General features: G+C 52.4%; 1 pseudogene; it reads right to left on the minus strand.

Moving 5' to 3' along the window:
- Window positions 1–2,186: 2,186 nt before the first annotated feature.
- LOC116833432 (putative G-protein coupled receptor 152) lies at window positions 2,187–3,566 on the minus strand (annotated as a pseudogene).
- Window positions 3,567–9,052: the final 5,486 nt, after the last annotated feature.

Here is a 9,052-nt window from a genome sequence, read left to right on the forward strand (position 1 = left end):
GATAGTCCATGCGCCCAGGGATCTTGTATGCTTCGATCTCAAAGGCAAAGAACACCGTGACTATGAGGCAAAGGGGACTCAAAATGGGGGGGGGGGTTATGGGGTAGGAAGGCTGCCCTTCCCTCTACCCACTCCGCCACCCCGCCCCAGATAATCACAGGATTCCAGTGCTGTGGCTGGAGAGGAAGGTGACCCCCTCAAACACTGATATGGGAGGAGGGCATGATCCAGAGCAATTCATGATGGGATAGCTCAATTCATCTCCAGGGTGATGCCTAATGGGATAGCCACAGGTCTGTTTCAGCACCTCTCCTGGAGCCTGGGCCAACAGGGAGCAGACCCTCTGTGGGCTGTCAGGCACAGGACATCCCTCTCATGACTGGCATGTGATGCCTTCTCCCTGGGGGTGAAAGCAGCTTTATCGCTACCGCGTTCCTAGCTGGACTGGCGCAGCGGCCTTAGAGCAGAGCAAAAGCTTACTTGCATATGGGGTGCAGCAGGTGGCCAAGCAGCATCTATACTGGTCACTCCAAGCTACATGGCTACCAAATCCACTGGTGCTGGACATGGCAGCATAGCAAATGCAATGGACTGTCCCAGTCTCCTTGCAGACCAGGAGGACACACATAGATGGGGTCCCCACCCTAGCTTGGCACCGCTGGGTAAAAAAAGCCCTCAGATGGGGATGTGAAGCTGCAGCAACTGTGACTGTAGGAGGCGACTGGTGGCCTGTGGGATGCAGGGGGCAGAATGTGGCCCCAAGGAGGGGAGTGGAATCAGACTGTGGGGAGCTGTTGTGACTCAGGCCCGTTCTGCATGGTGCTCTGCTCTTGCTGGGGTGCCTGAGCCTTAGCTACAAATTGCTGAGCCTGCTCCACCTGTACTAACAGAGCAGGGGTCAGGTTTCAGAGGGGCAGCTATGTTAGTCTGTCTCAGCAAAAACAATGAGGAGTTCTTGTGGCATCTTAGAGACTAACAAATTTATTTGAGTATAAGCTTCTGTGGGCTAAAACCCACTTCATCAGATGCATGGAGTGAAAAATACAGTAAGCAGAATATATATTATAGCACATGAAAAGATGGAAGTTGCCTTACCAAGGGAGGGGGCTGGGGGGAGTCAGTGCTAACAAACCAATTCAATTAAGGTGGAAGTGACCTATTCTCAACAGTTGACAAGAAGGGGTGAATACCAAGGGGGAGAAGGGAATTACTTTTGTAGTGCTAACGAGGCCAATGCAATCAAGGTGGCCCATTTCAAACAGTTGACAAGAAGAGGTGAGTATCAGCAGAGGGAAAATTACTTTTAGTAGCAACCCCTCCCTGCCAGAGAGGGGAGGTTAGCTCAAGCAGTTGAGGTTTATGTTTTTAGCTCCCAAGGTCACAGGTTCAATCACTCCTGCCAAGGGCCTGTGTGGGGCTGTTGTCCTGCTTATTCAAAGTAAGGGTCCCTAGTAGGAGGTGCTGTTGGGCGGCCAGGCCCACACACTAGACACCCTGCTGGGGCAACTGCGGAGGAGCTCTATGTGTGGGGGCGGGGGAAGCTCAGAATTAAAGAACCACATGCCCAAGGGGTCAGAATTAAAGCCATGGGGTGTGGCCCTCTTTGGTGTGTTCTGCCCCCATGGAGTGGTGGGGGGAGCAGTACCTGCCCCCTGGTGGGAATGGGAAGGTGGGGATCCCCAGGACAGCCCCATGGCCTTAATTCTGACCCTTCGGGTGTGTGGTTCTGATGCAGACCTCACCCCACATACACTTGGGCTGCAGCTTCTGTCGTAGTCATGTGTGCTAAGAGGAGACTGGGCTTGCTTTCAGGAGGTCAGAATGGTCAGGCTGCTCGGGCCCAGGGGGAGTTAGGGGGGCACCTGTACCCTCAGCGCTGGGTATCTGGCTGTAGTTTGCAGAACAGCCACTGTATTAGAACACAGTGACCTTGGAGCCACACCTAAAGGCAAGATTGCTAAGCACAAATAGGCCCAAAGGGCAGGGCCAGCTCCAGGCACCAGCCCAGCAAGCAGGTGTTTGTGGTGGCCAACGGTGAGGGGTGGCCTGTCCGGCTCTTTGGCGGCAATTTGGCGGCGAGTCCGTCAGTCCTTCTTGGAGCCAAGGACCAGCCGCCGAATTGCCGCTGAATACTGAAGTGGTGGTGGTAGAGCTGATCACAATTGTAGCTTTTTTTTTTTTTTTTTTTTTTTTTTTTTTGCTGCGTAGGGCAGCAAAAACCCTGGAGCCAGCCCTGACAAAGGGCGGAGTCCCCTTCACCGCAGTGTCTCCTGGCACCTGTGGGTTGGCAGCTACAGCCACATCGGTGTTTACATTGACTTGCCTAGGGCCTGGTGTTCCCGAGCCATTGACCTGCATAGAGCTGGGCCTGGTTTGCATCTGATAAGGATCTTTGTCCTGCTGGAGTTTGTCTAGGCTGGGGAAAGGAGACAAACTGGGCCTTGGAACTGGTGTGACTTTTCCTGGTAGCTTCCAGGAGCTGGTTGCACCTGACCAAGCTCCACCTTGCACCAATTTACACAAGTCTTTGCACTAGTGAACCTACAATTGTGCGCAGACCCCCTCAGGGTCTTACTGGCAAGGCTAGGCTGAGAAGGACTTGCTGGACATGTCCCTGGGGCTCCTCTCTTGCTCTTCAGTGAGTGCCATGGCAAGAGAGAAAGTCATGTGGTGGCCACAGCCTGTGCAGACATTGGAGCCAAAGAAGATGTAGATGAGAGGGTTGATGCTGCTGTTGAGGTTGATCAGGTAGCCAAAGTAGACCATGAAGGGGAAGATGCGATTGTTGAACTCCTCGTGCTCCCAGGAGACCAGGAAGAGCAGCTGGACGATCTGGAAGGAGAGGTTGAGCAGCACATAGGCTGACAGGGTGGCAGCCACGATGTGGTAGAAATTGCTGGGGGGCCAGGTGTGGTGCCAGACGGTGTGGGACAAGATGGCGACATGGGTGGTCACCATGACAACCAAGGGGAAGAGTCCCTCTAGCAGCACCTCCAGGAAGCGCAGGGGCCACTCGTATTTGCCCCGATCACTGGAGCAGACGAGCATCCTGTCTGGATACAGAACGACGTCAGCGAAGACGAAGCCCTTGATGGTAAGCAGGGCGGCCACCAGCCAGGCGCCCAGGCAGATGTAGCTAGAGAGCCGCAGGGGGTGGTGGCAGCAGTACCAGAGGGGCAGAAGCACCAACAGGCAGCGGTCCACGCTGAGGGCAGCGTAGAGGAAGTAGTGCAGGCGGCACATGGGGGTGCCCAGCACCCAGTTGTCGTCCAGCAAGGTCTCCATGATCTGCATGACCGTGATGGAGAGGAAGAGGAAGTCAGAGGTGGCCAGGGTTAGGATGAAGACGGACAGGTCCTGGCACCGCAGCCGCCACCCTGTCAGCCAGATGATGAAGGTGTTGGCTGGCAGCCCGATGCCCAGCGTGCCAATCAGGAAGGCTGCTCACCATGATGCCGGTATAAAGGGTTCCAGAGTAAAAGGTTGTGTCCAGTTGGAATGTGAGGTGTTAAACGGCTCCATCCACCGCCACCAGCAGTCTCAGCGAGGGCTGCACCAGGTGGGCCAACCTGCCACAGGAAGGGATATGGAAGGAATCAGGACTGGGCTTCTCTCCCAACTATTGCCCCTAGGACATGGGCACTGCCAGCTTCATCTCCTGCAGGGGAAGCATGGGCCAGTGGCTAGAGAATCAGGTGGAGACCTAGTTCTACTACTAGCCTGGGCCACCTTAAGCAAGTAACTTCTCCCTGGTGCCTCAGTTTCCCTTCCTCACTCTGAATCTGTATACCTTGACAGGTCTTTGCAGGAGGGTCTGTCTATCGCAGGCTTTCCAAGTGCTAGGAATAGTAATCACACCCCTGTCTCCGGGGGAATTTTCCCCAACTCACTATCAGGGAGAGGCTGGCACATGTCCTGAGAAGGGAGGTGTTGGGGGTGGGGGAGGTCAGGACTCCTGGGTCCTACTCCCAGCTGCTTCGTTGCAGCCAGCTGCTCCTGTCATGGATCCTGTGTAGCTTTGGCACCACAGGGGTTTCCGTCCAACAGCACCACCCTTTTTGCTCCAATGCCTGTGGGATTAACCGGTTTGTCAGCCCCTTTGGGGCCCCTACAGGGTGGCAGTCAGGATTAGGCATGAACGTTTACCTTGTCAATGGCATTGTGCTAGCACCCCAGCTGAGATCTGCAACCGACTGAACCAGGGACTGTTCAGAGGGACAGTCCCTGCCCTTAAAAACTCTCAATCTAAACAACAACACATAGAGAGTTAGAGTGGGGAAACTGAAGCATAGAGCGGTGGGAAATGAGTTACTCGAGATCACTCACTGATTTTGGGGCAGAGATGGGTCCCTAAGTCCCGATCCACTCGGCCGCATTGCCACCCTACAGCCCTCTCATTATGGTACTCAGATAGCCATGTTGTCTCAAAACGCTCCCTGGCCAGCAGAGGTGTCCCCATCCTAGGGACATGGACCTGTCTGGAGGGATCCAGCCATTGCAGCCTGGCTTATTTTGGCTGGGGGACAATGTGAAAAGATTCCAGCTGTAGCACAGCTTCCTGACTGTACAGCCATACAGATCACTGCAAATGCATCCCCCTAGCCTCCACTGGATATGTCCCCCGGGGATCTCAGAGACATGCCCACACATACTGGCCATGCTCCCATAGGATGACGACACTGTGAATGGGTCCTGTGCAACTCCCTGCCACTGGACATATGGAACCCGGGCCTCACCGTGTGCTGAGCCTAATTTGGAGACTCATTTTCTCCTTAGTTCCTCCTTCCACACTTAGACAGACTCATGCCTGCCTGGCAGCCAATCGAGGTATTTCTCCCCAAGGTAGTGACTGGTCTGTCTAATCTGAGCCCCTGGGAGGCCTTGTATCCAAGCAATGGGAGGAGACACTGCTGGAAAGCTCTACTGTGGGGAGTGGGACTGTCCTTTCTCAGGCTGTGGTGAGGCAAGACAGGCTAATCTGTGCTGGTCCTGGCCTTGCACCATTGCTTCTCCTATTAGCTAAGATTCCCCATCCCTCGGGCAGATCAGAATGTGCCTCATGAGCTGAGCCTTGGCAAGCTGCCCCTGATGAGCTTCCTAGAAGGTTGGGGACAATGGGGAGGGGACACAGAGGCTGTTGGGGGAACAATCCAACCAAGGGAGAGGCTGGGGCATTTGCCATGGAGTTCTGGGTCTGATGTGTGGGATGCTCCTAGGTTGTGTCACCAGGGGGTGGGAAGAGGGTGTTGGACTGGATGATCACAGCACTTCCTTTTGCCTTTCCAATCTATGGATCCATGAGACCTTGGGGGCCCAGAACCTGCAGCCTCACGGGATGTCTGTCCCCTCCTCACCACATGCTGAGAACAGCCCCTCTGCTCCACTGCCGCAGACACCGGTTGTGACATAGAAATGCCAGTGGGTGTGACTCTGGCAGGCCATTTGCCAGCTCTTGCACAGGCTGCTGATTTTAGTGAAGAACTGACACCCTCGCAGCTGGAGCCCAGATCAGGTCACACCTGTACAGTAGTTTTGCTCAAAACAGGGATTAGTTTGACAAGAATATTCTTAGTGTTTAGACTATGTGAAATGCTTGTGAGTTTCTGCCTGCTTTCATCTCACTTGCCATGGCGGCACTCCATGCAATAGGGAAATATGTACATTTTACTTTATAACTTTGAAAATGTTTGGCCTGAGCTTGTGCACTCAGGCCTGGGAATCGTTCTCATGCCCCATCCCTTCCATCCCTCCAGATGGGGAATCATGGAACCGCACAATTCAAATGATTCATTAATGGTCCTGTCAGACCTGGGAAATGTTATGCGCCAGGAAGCTGGTCATGTGGACTTGGAAGCTGAATGGACGAAATTAAGCCACAGGAAAATTTTCCATCTTCTTTTTTGTTTTTTTAATTCTGAAGCCAGAGATACCCTGGGCTGCCTCCTGGATCTGCCCTGAAAGACTCTTTGAAATGACAGCTCTCGACAACTCTGTCACTCTTAGGATTTAGATGGTAACTCATTGGTGTGTACATGTTTGTGTAATCCTTCTGCCAGGTGGAGCCATCAGCAACAAGGGCTGGGTTCAGTATCTAGGGCTTCCTTTTCAACAATTCAACACAAAAGTGGCTCGAGCCCCCACCCAGTGACCTGGGACAATTACACACCACCTCCCTGGTGCCTCTAAGGGTATGTCTACACTATGGGATTATTCCGATTTTACAGAAACCGCTTTTTAAAAACAGATTGTATAAAGTTGAGTGCACGTGGCTGCACTAAGCACATTAATTCAGCAGTGTGCATCCATGTATGGAGGCTAGTGTCAATTTCCGGAGTGTTGCACTGTGGGTAGCTATCCCATAGCTATCCCATAGTTCCTGCAGTCTCCCCCGCCCATTGGAATTCTGGGTTGAGATCCCAGTGCCTGATGGGGCAAAAAACATTGTCGTTGGTGGTTCTGGGTACAGCCTCACCGTTCCCTCCGTGCAAGTAGCAGAGAACCGTTTTGCACCTTTTTCCCTGGGTGAACTGTGCAGATGCCATAGCACGGCAAGCATGGACCCTGCTCAGCTCAAGACAGCAATCATGGACGTTGTAAACACCTTGCGTATTCTCGTGCAGTCAATGCTGAACCAGGACCTGCAAAACCAGTCAAGGAGGAGGCGGCTACAGCAGCACGGCGACGAGAGTGATGAGGACATGGACACCGAATTCTCTCAAACCGCGGGCCCCTGCACTTTAAGAGATCATCTGCGTAATGGCAGGTTCTAGCCATTGAACGCCAATTTGGGGCCCGGGAAACAAGCACAGACTGGGTGGGACCCGCATAGCTGTTGCGGGCTTGGTGGGAGACGATTCCCAATGCTGCGAAACTTCGGCATTGCATAAGGGCACTTTCATGGAACTTTGTACTTGCTTTCCCTGCCCGAATGCCAGAATATCCAAGATAGGCAGCCCTCACAGTTGAAGGAAGCAAGTGGCGATAGCCTCGTGGAAGCTTGCAACACCAGAAGCACCGGTACAGTCGGGAATCAATTTGGGTGGCAATATCTAGCTGCGGGGATGCTGTGATGCAAGTAGCCCAAAGCAATCATTAAGCTGCTGGCTACAAAAAGCATTGTTGACTCTGGGAAATGTGCAGGTATAGTGGATGCTTTGTCTGCAATGGATTCCTAACCTGGTGGGGTTATAGTGAACCCATATCCCATCTTGGCACCAGAAACGCAGGTCAACCAGTACATAAACTTGAAAAGGTACTTTTCATGGTGCTGCGGACACATGGTGGATCACAAGGGATGTTTCACCGAACATCCAAGTGGATGGCCAGGAAGGGTTCACGACGCGTCACACTTCAAGGAACACTATCCTGTTTAAACGGTGCCAGCAGGGAATTATTTCCCAGACGCAGAAATTAACAGTTGGGGATATTGAATGCCTGTAGTTTCTGGGGGACACACCTACCGTCTTGATGCCAGGCTATGAAAGCCATCCAGGCAGCTGGAACAGTGAATCAGGAGTTGTTCAACTACAGGCTGAACAAGTGCAGAATGGTGGTAGAATGTGCATTTGGCATGCTGGCGCCCATTACTGACTCGCTCAGATCTCAGCCAAACCAATGTCCCCATTGTTATTGCTGCTTGCTGTATGCTCCACAATCTCAGTGAGAGTAAGTGGGAGACCTTTATGGTGGGGTGGGAGGCTGAGGCAAATCACCTGGCCGCTGATTACGCGCAGCCAGACATCAGGGCGATTAGAAGAGCACACCAGGAAGCGGTGGGCGTCAGAGAAGCTTTGAAAACCAGTTTCATCACGGGCCAGGGTACAGAGTGACTGTTCTGTTTGTTTCTCCTTGATGAAACCCCTCTCCCCCTTGATTGACTCATTCTCTGTAAGCCACCCACTCTCCCCCTTCGATTACTGCTTGCTTCCTAAGGAAATAAAATCACTCTTGTTTAAAAATCATGTATTCTTTGTTAATTAATTATAAAAAGAGGGCGAGAACTGACAAGGTAGCCCAGGTGGGGTTTGGGAGGAGGATAGGAGGGAAGGAGAAGGTCACTAAAAAAAATTTCAAAATAATGACAGCATTTTGGTTGGGCTGTCCACTGGGGTGGAATGGGCGGGTGCATGGAGCCTCCCCCCATGCATTCTTAGTCATCTGGTGGGTGAGGAGGCTAAGAAACATGGTGAGGGGGGAGGGAGGTTATACAGGGGCTGCAGCGGCACTCTGTGATCCTGCTGCCGTTTCTGGAGTTCCACCAAACACTGGAGCATTTCTGTTTGATCACGTAGCAGCCCCAGAGTTGCATCCCAACACCTCAGATCTTCCTGCCGCCACCTCTCATCTCGAGCGTCTCTCCTCTCCTCACATTCGTCCCTCCTATCCTCACGTTGGTCCCTCCTGTCCTCACGGTCACTGGCATATTTCCTGTACTTTGATCCCATGTCGTTCCACTCATTCAGATGAGCTCTTTCATTGCGAGTCACTTCCATGATTTCCGACAACATTTTGTCTTGTGTCTTTTTTTTTCCGCCGCCTTCTCTGAGATAGCCTGCGGGATGGAGGAGGGAGACTTGAAAAATTTGCAGCTGCACGAGGGAAGGAAAAAAGAGAGAGAAGTATTTAAAAAGATACATTTTACAGAACAATGGTTATACTCTTTCACAGTGAAAAACACTATTATGTAGCACATGTGATCTAACTACAAGGTCGCATTTTGCATCTTAATATTGAGTGCCTGCAGCTTTGGTGTTAGAGATCACAGACGCAGGTCCAGGCATCAGAATTCGGCTTGCATGCGGCCATGGTAAGCCATTGTCTTTCAGCTTCTGCAGCCTTCATATATCCAGCGCCCTCTTTTCCCAAATAGCAAGCAAAGCCTGTTGAGTGCTGCTTCTTCCCTGTTAATGTGAAGCACCAGAACTGTCCCCATCCAATTCTCTGGGATGATCGCTTTATCCCTTCCCCACCTTGTGGCTGGTATCATGGAAGATCGCTGCTAACCACCCTCCTCTCCTACTGCGTGGCTGTAGCAGGGAAGATCCCTGCTAGC

Source organism: Chelonoidis abingdonii, chromosome 4, assembly GCF_003597395.2.
Source record: "Chelonoidis abingdonii isolate Lonesome George chromosome 4, CheloAbing_2.0, whole genome shotgun sequence".
Lineage (NCBI taxonomy): Eukaryota > Metazoa > Chordata > Testudines > Testudinidae > Chelonoidis > Chelonoidis abingdonii.